The sequence below is a fragment of the Procambarus clarkii genome, chromosome 60 (assembly GCF_040958095.1).
Source record: "Procambarus clarkii isolate CNS0578487 chromosome 60, FALCON_Pclarkii_2.0, whole genome shotgun sequence".
NCBI classification, from domain to species: Eukaryota; Metazoa; Arthropoda; class Malacostraca; order Decapoda; family Cambaridae; genus Procambarus; species Procambarus clarkii.
Window position 1 is genome coordinate 33,761,155 of NC_091209.1, and position 15,758 is coordinate 33,776,912.

Consider the following 15,758-nt stretch of genomic DNA (forward strand, 5'->3'; position numbering starts at 1 on the left):
GTTAGTTGCTGAGGAGAGTGTTAGTTGGTGAGGAGAGTGTTAGTGGGTGAGGAGAGTGTTAGTGGCTGAGGAGAGGGTTAGTTGGTGAGGAGAGGGTTAGTTGGTGAGGAGAGGGTTAGTTGGTGAGGAGAGGGTTAGTTGCTGAGGAGAGGGTTAGTTGCTGAGGAGAGGGTTAGTTGCTGAAGAGAAGGTTAGTTGCTGAGGAGAGTGTTAGTTGCTGAGGAGAGGGTTAGATGCTGTAGAGAAGGTTAGTTGCTGAGGAGACGATTAGTTGCTGAGGAGAGTGTTAGTTGGTGAGGAGACTCGGTTAGTTGCTGAGGAGGTTAGTTGCTGAGGAGAGTGTTATTTGCTGAGGAGAGTGTTAGTTGGTGAGGAGACGGTTAGTTGCTGAGGAGAGTGTTAGTTGGTGAGGAGACGGTTAGTTGGTGAGGAGATTGTTAGTTGGTGAGGAGAGTGTTAGTTGCTGAGGAGAGTGTTAGTTGCTGAGGAGAGTGTTAGTTGCTGAGGAGAGTGTTAGTTGCTGAGGAGAGTGTTAGTTGCTGAGGAGAGTGTTAGTTGCTGAGGAGAGGGTTAGTTGCTGAGGAGAGGGTTAGTTGCAGAGGAGAGTGTTAGTTGCTGAGGAGAGTGTTAGTTGCTGAGGAGAGTGTTAGTTGCTGAGGAGAGTGTTAGTTGCTGAGGAGAGGTCTAGTTGCTGAGGAGAGGTCTAGTTGCTGAGGAGAGGTCTATTTGCTGAGGAGAGGGTTAGTTGCTGAGGAGAGGGTTAGTTGCTGAGGAGAGTGTTAGTTGCTGAGGAGAGTGTTAGCTGCTGAGGAGAGGGTTAGTTGCTGAGAGGGCTAGTTGCTGAGGAGAGGGTTAGTTGCTGAGGAGAGGGTTAGTTGCTGAGGAGAGTGTTAGTTGCTGAGGAGAGGGTTAGTTGCTGAGGAGAGTGTTAGTTTCTGAAGAGAAGGTTAGTTGCTGAGGAGAGTGTTAGTTGCTGAGGAGACGGTTAGTTGCTGAGGAGAGTGTTAGTTGGTGAGGAGAGTGTTAGATGGTGAGGAGAGTGTTAGTTGGTGAGGAGACGGTTAGTTGCTGAGGAGAGTGTTAGTTGCTGAGGAGAGTGTTAGTTGCTGAGGAGAGGGTTAGTTGCTGAGGAGAGGGTTAGTTGCTGAAGAGATGGTTAGTTGCTGAGTAGACGGTTAGTTGCTGAGGAGGTTAGTTGCTGAGGAGAGGGTTAGTTGCTGAGGAGAGTGTTAGTTGCTGAGGAGAGTGTTAGTTGCTGAGGAGAGTATTAGTTGCTGAGGAGAGTGTTAGTTGCTGAGGAGAGGGCTAGTTGCTGAAGAGAGTGTTAGTTGCTGAGGAGAGTGTTAGTTGCTGAGGAGAGTGTTAGTTGCTGAGGAGAGTGTTAGTTGCTGAGGAGAGTGTTAGTTGCTGAGGAGAGTGTTAGTTGCTGAGGAGAGTGTTAGTTGCTGAGGAGAGTGTTAGTTGCTGAGGAGAGTGTTAGTTGCTGAGGAGAGTGTTAGTTGCTGAGGAGAGCATTAGTTGCTGAGGAGAGTGTTAGTTGCTGAGGAGAGTGCTAGTTGCTGAGGAGAGTGTTAGTTGCTGAGGAGAGTGTTAGTTGCTGAGGAGAGTGTTAGTTGCTGAGGCGAGTGTTAGTTGCTTAGGAGAGGGGTAGTTGCTGAGGAGAGGGTTAGTTGCTGAGGAGAGTGTTAGTTGCTGAGGAGAGAGTTAGTTGCAGAGGAGATGGTTATTTGCAGAGGAGATGGTTAGTTGCTGAGGAGAGTGTTAGTTGCTGAGGAGAGTGTTAGTTGCTGAGGAGAGTGTTAGTTGCTGAGGAGAGGGTTAGTTGCTGAGAGGGCTAGTTGCTGAGGAGAGGTCTAGTTGCTGAGGAGAGGGTTAGTTGCTGAGGAGAGTGTTAGTTGCCGAGGAGAGTGTTAGTTGCTGAGGAGAGGGTTAGTTGCTGAGGAGAGGGTTAGTTGCTGAGGAGAGTGTTAGTTGCTGAGGAGAGAGTTAGTTGCAGAGGAGATGGTTATTTGCAGAGGAGATGGTTAGTTGCTGAGGAGAGTGTTAGTTGCTGAGGAGAGTGTTAGTTGCTGAGGAGAGTGTTAGTTGCTGAGGAGAGTGTTAGTTGCTGAGGAGAGTGTTAGTTGCTGAGGAGAGGGTTAGTTGCTGAGAGGGCTAGTTGCTGAGGAGAGGTCTAGTTGCTGAGGAGAGGGTTAGTTGCTGAGGAGAGTGTTAGTTGCTGAGGAGAGTGTTAGTTGCTGAGGAGAGGGTTAGTTGCTGAGGAGAGTGTTAGTTGCTGAAGAGAGTGTTTGTTGCTGAGGAGACGATTAGTTGCTGAGGAGAGTGTTAGTTGCTTAGGAGAGTGTTAGTTGCTGTGGAGACGGTTAGTTGGTGAGGAGAGTGTTAGTTGGTGAGGAGAGTGTTAGTTGGTGAGGAGATGGTTAGTTGCTGAGGAGAGGGTTAGTTGCTGAGGAGAGTGTTAGTTGCTGAGGAGAGTGTTAGTTGCTGAGGAGAGGGTTAGTTGCTGAGGAGAGGGTTAGTTGCTGAAGAGATGGTTAGTTGCTGAGTAGACGGTTAGTTGCTGAGGAAGTTAGTTGCTGAGGAGAGGGTTAGTTGCTGAGGAGAGTGTTAGTTGCTGAGGAGAGTGTTAGTTGCTAAGGAGAGTGTTAGTTGCTGAGGAGAGTGTTAGTTGCTGAGGAGAGTGTTAGTTGCTGAGGAGAGTTTTATTTGCTGAGGAGAGTGTTAGTTGCTGCGGAGAGTGTTAGTTGCTGCGGAGAGTGTTAGTTGCTGCGGAGAGTGTTAATTGCTGCGGAGAGTGTTGCTGAGGAGAGTGTTAGTTGCAGAGGACAGTGTTAGATGCTGAGGAGAGTGTTAGATGCTGAGGAGAGTGTTAGATGCTGAGGAGAGTGTTAGATGCTGAGAAGAGTGTTAGATGCTGAGGAGAGTGTTAGTTGCTGAGGAGAGTGTTAGTTGCTGAGGAGAGTGTTAGTTGCTGAGGAGAGTTTTAGTTGCTGAGGAGAGTGTTAGTTGCTGAGGAGAGGATTAGTTGCAGAGGTGAGGGTTAGTTGCTGAGGAGAGGGCTAGTTGCTGAGGAGAGGGTTAGTTGCTGAGGAGAGTGTTAGTTGCTGAGGAGAGGGTTAGTTGCTGAGGAGAGTGTTAGTTGCTGAGGAGACGGTTAGTTAGTGAGGAGAGTGTTAGTTGGTGAGGAGAGTGTTAGTTGGTGAGGAGACGGTTAGTTGCTGAGGAGAGGGTTAGTTGCTGAGGAGAGTGTTAGTGGCTGAGGAGAGGGTTAGTTGCAGAGGAGAGTGTTAGATGCTGAGGAGAGTGTTAGATGCTGAGGAGAGTGTTAGATGCTGAGGAGAGTGTTAGATGCTGAGGAGAGTGTTAGATGCTGAGGAGAGTGTTAGATGCTGAGGAGAGTGTTAGATGCTGAGGAGAGTTTTAGTTGCTGAGGAGAGTTTTAGTTGCTGAGGAGAGTTTTAGTTGCTGAGGAGAGTGTTAGTTGCTGAGGAGAGGATTAGTTGCTGAGGAGAGGGTTAGTTGCTGAGGAGAGGGCTAGTTGCTGAGGAGAGTGTTAGTTGCTGAGGAGAGGGTTAGTTGCTGAGGAGAGTGTTAGTTGCTGAGGAGACGGTTAGTTAGTGAGGAGAGTGTTAGTTGGTGAGGAGAGTGTTAGTTGGTGAGGAGACGGTTAGTTGCTGAGGAGAGGGTTAGTTGCTGAGGAGAGTGTTAGTGGCTGAGGAGAGGGTTAGTTGCTGAAGAGAGGGTTAGTTGCTGAGGAGAGAGTTAGTTGTTGAAGAGAGTGTTAGTTGCTGAGGAGAGTGTTAGTTGCTGAGGAGAGTGTTAGTTGCTGAGGAGAGTGTTAGTTGCTGAGGAGAGTGTTAGTTGCTGAGGAGAGTGTTAGTTGTTGAGGAGAGTGTTAGTTGCTGAGGAGAGTGTTAGTTGCTGAGGAGAGTGTTAGTTGCTGAGGAGAGGGTTAGTTGCTGAGGAGAGGGCTAGTTGCTGAGGAGATGTCTAGTTGCTGAGGAGAGGGTTAGTTGCTGAGGAGAGGGTTAGTTGCTGAGGAGAGGGTTAGTTGCTGAGGAGAGTGTTAGTTGCTGAGGAGAGGGTTAGTTGCTGAAGAGAGGGTTAGTTGCTGAGGAGAGTGTTAGTTGCTGAAGAGAGTGTTAGTTGCTGAGGAGACGATTATTTGCTGAGGAGAGTGTTAGTTGGTGAGGAGACGGTTAGTTGCTGAGGAGGTTAGTTGCTGAGGAGAGTGTTAGTTGGTGAGGAGACGGTTAGTTGCTGAGGAGAGTGTTAGTTGGTGAGGAGAGGGTTAGTTGCTGAGGAGAGTGTTAGTTGCTGAGGAGACGGTTAGTTGCTGAGGAGGTTAGTTGCTGAGGAGAGTGTTAGTTGCTGAGGAGAGGGATAGTTGCTGAGGAGAGTGTTAGTTGCTGAAGAGAGGGTTAGTTGCTGAGGAGAGTGTTAGTTGCTGAGGAGACAGTTAGTTGCTGAGGAGAGTGTTAGTTGCTGAGGAGAGGGTTAGTTGCTGAGGAGGTTAGTTGCTGAGGAGAGTGTTAGTTGGTGAGGAGACGGTTAGTTGCTGAGGAGGTTAGTTGCTGAGGAGAGTGTTAGTTGCTGAGGAGTGTTAGTTGGTGAGGAGAGTGTTAGTTGGTGAGGAGAGTGTTAGTTGGTGAGGAGAGTGTTAGTTGGTGAGGAGAGTGTTAGTTGCTGAGGAGAGTGTTAGTTGCTGAGGAGAGTGTTAGTTGCTGAGGAGAGGGTTAGTTGCTGAGGAGAGGGTTAGTTGCTGAGGAGAGGGTTAGTTGCTGAGGAGAGGGTTAGTTGCTGAAGAGAGTGTTAGTTGGTGAGGAGAGTGTTAGTTGGTGAGGAGAGTGTTATTTGCTGAGGAGAGTGTTAGTTGGTGAGGAGAGTGTTAGTTGGTGAGGAGACGGTTAGTTGCTGAGGAGAGTGTTAGTTGCTGAGGAGAGTGTTAGTTGCTGAGGAGAGGGTTAGTTGCTGAGGAGAGTGTTAGTTGCTGAGGAGAGGGTTAGTTGCTGAGTAGACGGTTAGTTGCTGACGAGGTTAGTTGCTGAGGAGAGGGTTAGTTGCTGAGGAAAGTGTTAGTTGCTGAGGAGAGTGTTAGTTGCTGAGGAGAGTATTAGTTGCTGAGGAGAGTGTTAGTTGCTGAGGAGAGGGTTAGTTGCTGAGTAGACGGTTAGTTGCTGACGAGGTTAGTTGCTGAGGAGAGGGTTAGTTGCTGAGGAAAGTGTTAGTTGCTGAGGAGAGTGTTAGTTGCTGAGGAGAGTATTAGTTGCTGAGGAGAGTGTTAGTTGCTGAGGAGAGGGTTAGTTGCTGAAGAGAGTGTTAGTTGCTGAGGAGAGTGTTAGTTGCTGAGGAGAGTGTTAGTTGCTGAGGAGAGTGTTAGTAGCTGAGGAGAGTGTTAGTTGCTGAGGAGAGTGTTAGTTGCTGAGGAGAGTGTTAGTTGCTGAGGAGAGTGTTTGTTGCTGAGGAGAGTGTTAGTTGCTGAGGAGAGTGCTAGTTGCTGAGGAGAGTGTTAGTTGCTGAGGAGAGTGTTAGTTGCTGAGGAGAGTGTTAGTTACTGAGGAGAGTGTTAGTTGCTTAGGAGAGGGGTAGTTGCTGAGGAGAGGTCTAGTTGCTGAGGAGAGGGCTAGTTGCTGAGGAGAGGGCTAGTTGCTGAGGAGAGGGCTAGTTGCTGAGGAGAGGGCTAGTTGCTGAGGAGAGGGTTAGTTGCTGAGGAGAGGGGACAGTTGCTGAGGAGAGGGCTAGTTACTGAGGAGAGGGCTAGATGCTGAGGAGAATGTTAGTTGCTGAGGAGAGTGTTAGTTGCTGAGGAGAGTGTTAGTTGCTGAGGAGAGGGTTAGTTGCTGAGGAGAGTGTTAGTTGCTGAGGAGAGTGTTAGTTGCTGAGGAGAGTTTTAGTTGCAGAGGAGATGGTTAGTTGCTGAGGAGAGTGTTAGTTGCTGAGGAGAGTGTTAGTTGCTGAGGAGAGTGTTAGTTGCTGAGGAGAGTGTTGCTGAGGAGAGGGTTAGTTGCTGAGAGGGCTGGTTGCTGAGGAGAGGGTTAGTTGCTGAGGAGAGTGTTAGTTGCTGAGGAGAGTGTTAGTTGGTGAGGAGAGTGTTAGTTGCTGAGGAGAGTGTTTGTTGCTGAGGAGAGGGTTAGTTGCTGAAGAGATGGTTAGTTGCTGAGTAGACGGTTAGTTGCTGAGGAGGTTAGTTGCGGAGGAGAGGGTTAGTTGCTGAGGAGAGTGTTAGTTGCTGAGGAGAGTGTTAGTTGCTGAGGAGAATGTTAATTGCTGAGGAGAGTGTTAGTTGCTGAGTAGAGGGTTAGTTGCTGAGGAGAGGGTTAGTTGCTGAGGAGAGGGTTAGTTGCTGAGGAGTGTGTTAGTTGCTGAGGAGAGTGTTAGTTGCTGAGGAGAGTGTTAGTTGCTGAGGAGAGTGTTAGTTGCTGCGGAGAGTGTTAGTTGCTGCGGAGAGTGTTGCTGAGGAGAGTTTTAGTTGCAGAGGACAGTGTTAGATGCTGAGGAGAGTGTTAGATGCTGAGGAGAGTGTTAGATGCTGAGGAGAGTGTTAGTTGCTGAAAGTGTTAGTTGCTGAGGAGAGTGTTAGTTGCTGAGGAGACGGTTAGTTGGTGAGGAGAGTGTTAGTTGGTGAGGAGAGTGTTAGTTGGTAAGGAGACGGTTAGTTGCTGAGGAGAGTGTTAGTTGCTGAGGAGACGGTTAGTTGGTGAGGAGAGTGTTAGTTGGTGAGGAGATTGTTAGTTGGTGAGGAGAGTGTTAGTTGGTGAGGAGAGTGTTAGTTGGTGAGGAGACGGTTAGTTGCTGAGGAGAGGGTTAGTTGCTGAGGAGAGTGTTAGTTGCTGAGGAGAGGGTTAGTTGCTAAAGAGATGGTTAGTTGCTGAGTAGACGGTTAGTTGCTGAGGAGGTTAGTGGCTGAGGAGAGGGTTAGTTGCTGAGGAGAGTGTTAGTTGCTGAGGAGAGTGTTAGTTGCTGAGGAGAGTGTTAGTTGCTGAGTGTTAGTTGCTGAGGAGAGTGTTAGTTGCTGAGTGTTAGTTGCTGAGTGTTAGTTGCTGAGAGTTAGTTGCTGAGTGTTAGTTGCTGAGGAGAGTGTTAGTTGCTGAGGAGAGTGTTAGTTGCTGAGGAGAGTGTTAGTTGCTGAGGAAAGTATTAGTTGCTGAGGAGAGTGTTAGTTGCTGAGGAGAGGGTTAGTTGCTGAAGAGATGGTTAATTGCTGAGTAGACGGTTAGTTGCTGAGGAGGTTAGTTGCTGAGGAGAGGGTTAGTTGCTGAGGAGAGCGTTAGTTGCTGAGGAGAGTTTTAGTTGCTGAGGAGATTGTTAGTTGCTGAGGAGAGAGTTAGTTGCTGTGGAGAGGGCTAGTTGCTGAGGAGACGGTTAGTTGGTAAGGAGAGTGTTAGTTGTTGAGGAGACGGTTAGTTGCTGAGGAGAGGGTTAGTTGCTGAGGAGAGGGTTAGTTGCTGAAGAGAGGGTTAGTTTCTGAGGAGAGTGTTAGTTGCTAAAGAGAGTGTTAGTTGCTGAGGAGACGATTAGTTGCTGAGGAGAGTGTTAGTTGGTGAGGAGACGGTTAGTTGCTGAGGAGGTTAGTTGCTGAGGAGAGTGTTAGTTGCTGAGGAGAGGGTTAGTTGTTGAGGAGAGGGTTAGTTGTTGAGGAGAGTTTTAGTTGGTGAGGAGAGTGTTAGTTGGTGAGGAGAGTGTTAGTTGGTGAGGAGAGTGTTAGTTGGTGAGGAGAGTGTTAGTTGCTGAGGAGAGTGTTAGTTGCTGAGGAGAGTGTTAGTTGTTGAGGAGAGTGTTAGTTGCTGAGGAGAGTGTTAGTTGCTGAGGAGAGGGTTAGTTGCTGAGGAGAGTGTTAGTTGCTGAAGAGAAGGTTAGTTGCTGAGGAGAGTGTTAGTTGCTGAGGAGAGTGTTAGTTGCTGAGGAGAGTGTTAGTTGGTGAGGAGAGTGTTAGTTGGTGAGGAGACGGTTAGTTGCTGAGGAAAGTGTTAGTTGCTGAGGAGAGTGTTAGTTGCTGAGGAGAGGGTTAGTTGCTGAGGAGAGTGTTAGTTGCTGAGGAGAGTGTTAGTTGCTGAGGAGAGGGTTAGTTGCTGAGTAGACGGTTAGTTGCTGACGAGGTTAGTTGCTGAGGAGAGGGTTAGTTGCTGAGGAGAGTGTTAGTTGCTGAGGAGAGGGTTAGTTGCTGAAGAGAGTGTTAGTTGCTGAGGAGAGTGTTAGTTGCTGAGGAGAGTGTTAGTTGCTGAGGAGAGTGTTAGTTGCTGAGGAGAGTGTTAGTTGCTGAGGAGAGTGTTAGTTGCTGAGGAGGGTGTTAGTTGCTGAGGAGAGGTCTAGTTGCTGAGGAGAGGTCTAGTTGCTGAGGAGAGGGCTAGTTGCTGAGGAGAGGGTTAGTTGCTGAGGAGAGGGTTAGTTGCTGAGGAGAGGAGACAGTTGCTGAGGAGAGGGTAGTTACTGAGGAGAGGGCTAGATGCTGAGGAGAGTGTTAGTTGCTGAGGAGAGTGTTAGTTGCTGAGGAGAGTGTTAGTTGCTGAGGAGAGTGTTAGTTGCTGAGGAGAGGGTTAGTTGCTGAGGAGAGTGTTAGTTGCTGAGGAGAGTTTTAGTTGCAGAGGAGATGGTTAGTTGCAGAGGAGATGGTTAGTTGCTGAGGAGATGGTTAGTTGCTGAGGAGAGTGTTAGTTGCTGAGGAGAGTGTTAGTTGCTGAGGAGAGTGTTTGTTGCTGAGGAGAGTGTTTGTTGCTGAGGAGAGTGTTAGTTGCTGAGGAGAGGGTTAGTTGCTGAGAGGGCTAGTTGCTGAGGAGAGGTCTAGTTGCTGAGGAGAGGGTTAGTTGCTGAGGAGAGTGTTAGTTGCTGAGGAGAGTGTTAGTTGCTGAGGAGAGGGTTAGTTGGTGAGGAGAGTGTTAGTTGCTAAAGAGAGTGTTTGTTGCTGAGGAGACGATTAGTTGCGGAGGAGAGTGTTAGTTGCTGAGGAGAGTGTTAGTTGCTGAGGAGACGGTTAGTTGGTGAGGAGAGTGTTAGTTGGTGAGGAGAGTGTTAGTTGGTGAGGAGAGGGTTAGTTGCTGAGGAGAGGGTTAGTTGCTGAGGAGAGTGTTAGTTGCTGAGGAGAGTGTTAGTTGCTGAGGAGAGTGTTAGTTGCTGAGGAGAGTGTTAGTTGCTGAGGAGAGTGTTAGTTGCTGAGGAGAGTGTTAGTTGCTGAGGAGAGTGTTAGTTGCTGAGGAGAGGGTTAGTTGCTGAGTAGACGGTTAGTTGCTGAGGAGAGTGTTAGTTGCTGAGGAGAGTGTTAGTTGCTGAGGAGAGTGTTAGTTGCTGAGGAGAGTGTTAGTTGCTGAGGAGAGTGTTAGTTGCTGAGGAGAGTGTTAGTTGCTGAGGAGAGTGTTTGTTGCTGAGGAGAGTGTTAGTTGCTGAGGAGACGGTTAGTTGCTGAGGAGAGTGTTAGTTGGTGAGGAGACGGTTAGTTGGTGAGGAGATTGTTAGTTGGTGAGGAGAGTGTTAGTTGGTGAGGAGACGGTTAGTTGCTGAGGAGAGTGTTAGTTGCTGAGGAGAGTGTTAGTTGCTGAGGAGAGTGTTAGTTGCTGAGGAGAGTGTTAGTTGCTGAGGAGAGTGTTAGTTGCTGAGGAGAGGGTTAGTTGCTGAGGAGAGGGTTAGTTGCAGAGGAGAGTGTTAGTTGCTGAGGAGAGTGTTAGTTGCTGAGGAGAGTGTTAGTTGCTGAGGAGAGTGTTAGTTGCTGAGGAGAGGTCTAGTTGCTGAGGAGAGGTCTAGTTGCTGAGGAGAGGTCTATTTGCTGAGGAGAGGGTTAGTTGCTGAGGAGAGGGTTAGTTGCTGAGGAGAGTGTTAGTTGCTGAGGAGAGTGTTAGCTGCTGAGGAGAGTGTTAGCTGCTGAGGAGAGGGTTAGTTGCTGAGGAGAGGGTTAGTTGCTGAGGAGAGGGTTAGTTGCTGAGGAGAGTGTTAGTTTCTGAAGAGAAGGTTAGTTGCTGAGGCGAGTGTTAGTTGCTGAGGAGACGGTTAGTTGCTGAGGAGAGTGTTAATTGGTGAGGAGAGTGTTAGTTGGTGAGGAGAGTGTTAGTTGGTGAGGAGACGGTTAGTTGCTGAGGAGAGTGTTAGTTGCTGAGGAGAGTGTTAGTTGCTGAGGAGAGTGTTAGTTGCTGAGGAGAGTGTTAGTTGCTGAGGAGAGGGTTAGTTGCTGAGGAGAGGGTTAGTTGCTGAGGAGAGTGTTAGTTGCTGAGTAGACGGTTAGTTGCTGAGGAGGTTAGTTGCTGAGGAGAGGGTTAGTTGCTGAGGAGAGTGTTAGTTGCTGAGGAGAGTGTTAGTTGCTGAGGAGAGTATTAGTTGCTGAGGAGAGTGTTAGTTGCTGAGGAGAGGGTTAGTTGCTGAAGAGAGTGTTAGTTGCTGAGGAGAGTGTTAGTTGCTGAGGAGAGTGTTAGTTGCTGAGGAGAGTGTTAGTTGCTGAGGAGAGTGTTAGTTGCTGAGGAGAGTGTTAGTTGCTGAGGAGAGTGTTAGTTGCTGAGGAGAGTGTTAGTTGCTGAGGAGAGCGTTAGTTGCTGAGGAGAGTGTTAGTTGCTGAGGAGAGTGCTAGTTGCTGAGGAGAGTGTTAGTTGCTGAGGAGAGTGTTAGTTGCTGAGGAGAGTGTTAGTTGCTGAGGAGAGTGTTAGTTGCTGAGGCGAGTGTTAGTTGCTGAGGCGAGTGTTAGTTGCTTAGGAGAGGGGTAGTTGCTGAGGAGAGGGTTAGTTGCTGAGGAGAGGGCTAGTTGCTGAGGAGAGGGTTAGTTACTGAGGAGAGGGCTAGATGCTGAGGAGAGTGTTAGTTGCTGAGGAGAGTGTTAGTTGCTGAGGAGAGGGTTAGTTGCTGAGGAGAGGGTTAGTTGCTGAGGAGAGTGTTAGTTGCTGAGGAGAGAGCTAGTTGCAGAGGAGATGGTTATTTGCAGAGGAGAGGGTTAGTTGCTGAGGAGAGTGTTAGTTGCTGAGGAGAGTGTTAGTTGCTGAGGAGAGTGTTAGTTGCTGAGGAGAGTGTTAGTTGCTGAGGAGAGTGTTAGTTGCTGAGGAGAGTGTTAGTTGCTGAGGAGAGTGTTAGTTGCTGAGGAGAGTGTTAGTTGCTGAGGAGAGGGTTAGTTGCTGAGAGGGCTAGTTGCTGAGGAGAGGTCTAGTTGCTGAGGAGAGTGTTAGTTGCTGAGGAGAGTGTTAGTTGCTGAGGAGAGTGTTAGTTGCTGAGGAGAGGGTTAGTTGCTGAGGAGAGTGTTAGTTGCTGAAGAGAGTGTTTGTTGCTGAGGAGACGATTAGTTGCTGAGGAGAGTGTTAGTTGCTTAGGAGAGTGTTAGTTGCTGAGGAGACGGTTAGTTGGTGAGGAGAGTGTTAGTTGGTGAGGAGAGTGTTAGTTGGTGAGGAGAGTGTTAGTTGGTGAGGAGATGGTTAGTTGCTGAGGAGAGGGTTAGTTGGTGAGGAGAGTGTTAGTTGGTGAGGAGAGTGTTAGTTGGTGAGGAGAGTGTTAGTTGGTGAGGAGATGGTTAGTTGCTGAGGAGAGGGTTAGTTGCTGAGGAGAGTGTTAGTTGCTGAAGAGAGTGTTAGTTGCTGAGGAGAGGGTTAGTTGCCGAGGAGAGGGTTAGTTGCTGAAGAGATGGTTAGTTGCTGAGTAGACGGTTAGTTGCTGAGGAGGTTAGTTGCTGAGGAGAGGGTTAGTTGCTGAGGAGAGGGTTAGTTGCTGAGGAGAGTGTTAGTTGCTGAGGAGTGTTAGTTGCTGAGGAGAGTGTTAGTTGCTGAGGAGAGTGTTAGTTGCTGAGGAGAGTTTTATTTGCTGAGGAGAGTGTTAGTTGCTTCGGAGAGTGTTAGTTGCTGCGGAGAGTGTTAGTTGCTGCGGAGAGTGTTGCTGAGGAGAGTGTTAGTTGCAGAGGACAGTGTTAGATGCTGAGGAGAGTGTTAGATGCTGAGGAGAGTGTTAGATGCTGAGGAGAGTGTTAGATGCTGAGGAGAGTGTTAGATGCTGAGGAGAGTGTTAGATGCTGAGGAGAGTGTTAGTTGCTGAGGAGAGTGTTAGTTGCTGAGGAGAGTGTTAGTTGCTGAGGAGAGTTTTAGTTGCTGAGGAGAGTGTTAGTTGCTGAGGAGAGGACTAGTTGCAGAGGTGAGGGTTAGTTGCTGAGGAGAGGGCTAGTTGCTGAGGAGAGGGTTAGTTGCTGAGGAGAGTGTTAGTTGCTGAGGAGAGAGTTAGTTGCTGAGGAGAGTGTTAGTTGCTGAGGAGACGGTTAGTTAGTGAGGAGAGTGTTAGTTGGTGAGGAGAGTGTTAGTTGGTGAGGAGACGGTTAGTTGCTGAGGAGAGGGTTAGTTGCTGAGGAGAGTGTTAGTGGCTGAGGAGAGGGTTAGTTGCAGAGGAGAGTGTTAGTGGCTGAGGAGAGGGTTAGTTGCAGAGGAGAGTGTTAGATGCTGAGGAGAGTGTTAGATGCTGAGGAGAGTGTTAGATACTGAGGAGAGTGTTAGATGCTGAGGAGAGTGTTAGATGCTGAGGAGAGTGTTAGATGCTGAGGAGAGTGTTAGTTGCTGAGGCGAGTGTTAGTTGCTGAGGAGAGTGTTAGTTGCTGAGGAGAGGATTAGTTGCAGAGGAGAGGGTTAGTTGCTGAGGAGAGGGCTAGTTGCTGAGGAGAGGGTTAGTTGCTGAGGAGAGTGTTAGTTGCTGAGGAGAGGGTTAGTTGCTGAGGAGAGTGTTAGTTGCTGAGGAGACGGTTAGTTAGTGAGGAGAGTGTTAGTTGGTGAGGAGAGTGTTAGTTGGTGAGGAGACGGTTAGTTGCTGAGGAGAGGGTTAGTTGCTGAGGAGAGTGTTAGTGGCTGAGGAGAGGGTTAGTTGCTGGGGAGAGGGTTAGTTGCTGAGGAGAGAGTTAGTTGTTGAAGAGAGTGTTAGTTGCTGAGGAGAGTGTTAGTTGCTGAGGAGAGTGTTAGTTGCTGAGGAGAGTGTTAGTTGCTGAGTAGAGTGTTAGTTGCTGAGGAGAGTGTTAGTTGCTGAGGAGAGTGTTAGTTGCTGAGGAGAGTGTTAGTTGCTGAGGAGAGGGCTAGTTGCTGAGGAGAGGGCTAGTTGCTGAGGAGAGGTCTAGTTGCTGAGGAGAGGGTTAGTTGCTGAGGAGAGGGTTAGTTGCTGAGGAGAGGGTTAGTTGCTGAGGAGAGTGTTAGTTGCTGAGGAGAGGGTTAGTTGCTGAAGAGAGGGTTAGTTGCTGAGGAGAGTGTTAGTTGCTGAAGAGAGTGTTAGTTGCTGAGGAGACGATTATTTGCTGAGGAGAGTGTTAGTTGGTGAGGAGACGGTTAGTTGCTGAGGAGGTTAGTTGCTGAGGAGAGTGTTAGTTGGTGAGGAGACGGTTAGTTGCTGAGGAGACTGTTAGTTGGTGAGGAGACGGTTAGTTGCTGAGGAGGTTAGTTGCTGAGGAGAGTGTTAGTTGCTGAGGAGAGGGTTAGTTGCTGAGGAGAGTGTTAGTTGCTGAGGAGACGGTTAGTTGCTGAGGAGGTTAGTTGCTGAGGAGAGTGTTAGTTGCTGAGGAGAGGGTTAGTTGCTGAGGAGAATGTTAGTTGCTGAAGAGAGGGTTAGTTGCTGAGGAGAGTGTTAGTTGCTGAGGAGAGTGTTAGTTGCTGAGGAGACAGTTAGTTGCTGAGGAGAGTGTTAGTTGGTGAGGAGAGTGTTAGTTTGTGAGGAGACGGTTAGTTGCTGAGGAGAGTGTTAGTTGCTGAGGAGACGGTTAGTTGGTGAGGAGAATGTTAGTTGGTGAGGAGAGTGTTAGTTGGTGAGGAGAGTGTTAGTTGGTGAGGAGAGGTCTAGTTGCTGAGGAGAGGGTTAGTTGCTGAGGAGAGGGTTTGTTGCTGAGGAGAGTGTTTGTTGCTGAGAGGGTTAGTTGCTGAAGAGAGGGTTAGTTTCTGAGGAGAGTGTTAGTTGCTAAAGAGAGTGTTAGTTGCTGAGGAGACGATTAGTTGCTGAGGAGAGTGTTAGTTGGAGAGGAGACGGTTAGTTGCTGAGGAGGTTAGTTGCTGAGGAGAGTGTTAGTTGGTGAGGAGACGGTTAGTTGCTGAGGAGGTTAGTTGCTGAGGAGAGTGTTAGTGGCTGAGGAGAGGGTTAGTTGCTGAGTAGAGGGTTAGTTGCTGAGGAGAGGGTTAGTTGCTGAAGAGAGTGTTAGTTGCTGAGGAGAGTGTTAGTTGCTGAGGAGAGTGTTAGTTGCTGAGGAGAGTGTTAGTTGCTGAGGAGAGGGTTAGTTGCTGAGGAGAGGGCTAGTTGCTGAGGAGAGGTCTAGTTGCTGAGGAGAGGGTTAGTTGCTGAGGAGAGGGTTTGTTGCTGAGGAGAGTGTTTGTTGCTGAGAGGGTTAGTTGCTGAAGAGAGGGTTAGTTTCTGAGGAGAGTGTTAGTTGCTAAAGAGAGTGTTAGTTGCTGAGGAGACGATTAGTTGCTGAGGAGAGTGTTAGTTGGAGAGGAGACGGTTAGTTGCTGAGGAGGTTAGTTGCTGAGGAGAGTGTTAGTTGGTGAGGAGACGGTTAGTTGCTGAGGAGGTTAGTTGCTGAGGAGAGTGTTAGTTGCTGAGGAGTGTTAGTTGGTGAGGAGAGTGTTAGTTGGTGAGGAGAGTGTTAGTTGGTGAGGAGAGTGTTAGTTGCTGAGGAGAGTGTTAGTTGCGGAGGAGAGTGTTAGTTGCTGAGGAGAGGGTTAGTTGCTGAGGAGAGGGTTAGTTGCTGAGGAGAGTGTTAGTTGCTGAAGAGAAGGTTAGTTGGTGAGGAGAGTGTTAGTTGCTGAGGAGAGTGTTATAGTTGGTGAGGAGAGTGTTAGTTGGTGAGGAGAGTGTTAGTTGGTGAGGAGACGGTTAGTTGCTGAGGAGAGTGTTAGTTGCTGAGGAGAGTGTTAGTTGCTGAGGAGAGGGTTAGTTGCTGAGGAGAGTGTTAGTTGCTGAGGAGAGGGTTAGTTGCTGAGTAGACGGTTAGTTGCTGACGAGGTTAGTTGCTGAGGAGAGGGTTAGTTGCTGAGGAAAGTGTTAGTTGCTGAGGAGAGTGTTAGTTGCTGAGGAGAGTATTAGTTGCTGAGGAGAGTGTTAGTTGCTGAGGAGAGGGTTAGTTGCTGAAGAGAGTGTTAGTTGCTGAGGAGAGTGTTAGTTGCTGAGGAGAGTGTTAGTTGCTGAGGAGAGTGTTAGTTGCTGAGGAGAGTGTTAGTAGCTGAGGAGAGTGTTAGTTGCTGAGGAGAGTGTTAGTTGCTGAGGAGAGTGTTAGTTGCTGAGGAGAGTGTTAGTTGCTGAGGAGAGTGCTAGTTGCTGAGGAGAGTGTTAGTTGCTGAGGAGAGTGTTAGTTGCTGAGGAGAGTGTTAGTTGCTGAGGAGAGTGTTAGTTGCTGAGGAGAGTGTTAGTTACTGAGGAGAGTGTTAGTTGCTTAGGAGAGGGGTAGTTGCTGAGGAGAGGTCTAGTTGCTGAGGAGAGGGCTAGTTGCTGAGGAGAGGGCTAGTTGCTGAGGAGAGGGCTAGTTGCTGAGGAGAGGGCTAGTTGCTGAGGAGAGGGTTAGTTGCTGAGGAGAGGGGACAGTTGCTGAGGAGAGGGTTAGTTACTGAGGAGAGGGCTAGATGCTGAGGAGAATGTTAGTTGCTGAGGAGAGTGTTAGTTGCTGAGGAGAGTGTTAGTTGCTGAGGAGAGGGTTAGTTGCTGAGGAGAGTGTTAGTTGCTGAGGAGAGTGTTAGTTGCTGAGGAGAGTTTTAGTTGCAGAGGAGATGGTTAGTTGCTGAGGAGAGTGTTAGTTGCTGAGGAGAGTATTAGTTGCTGAGGAGAGTGTTAGTTGCTGAGGAGAGTGTTGCTGAGGAGAG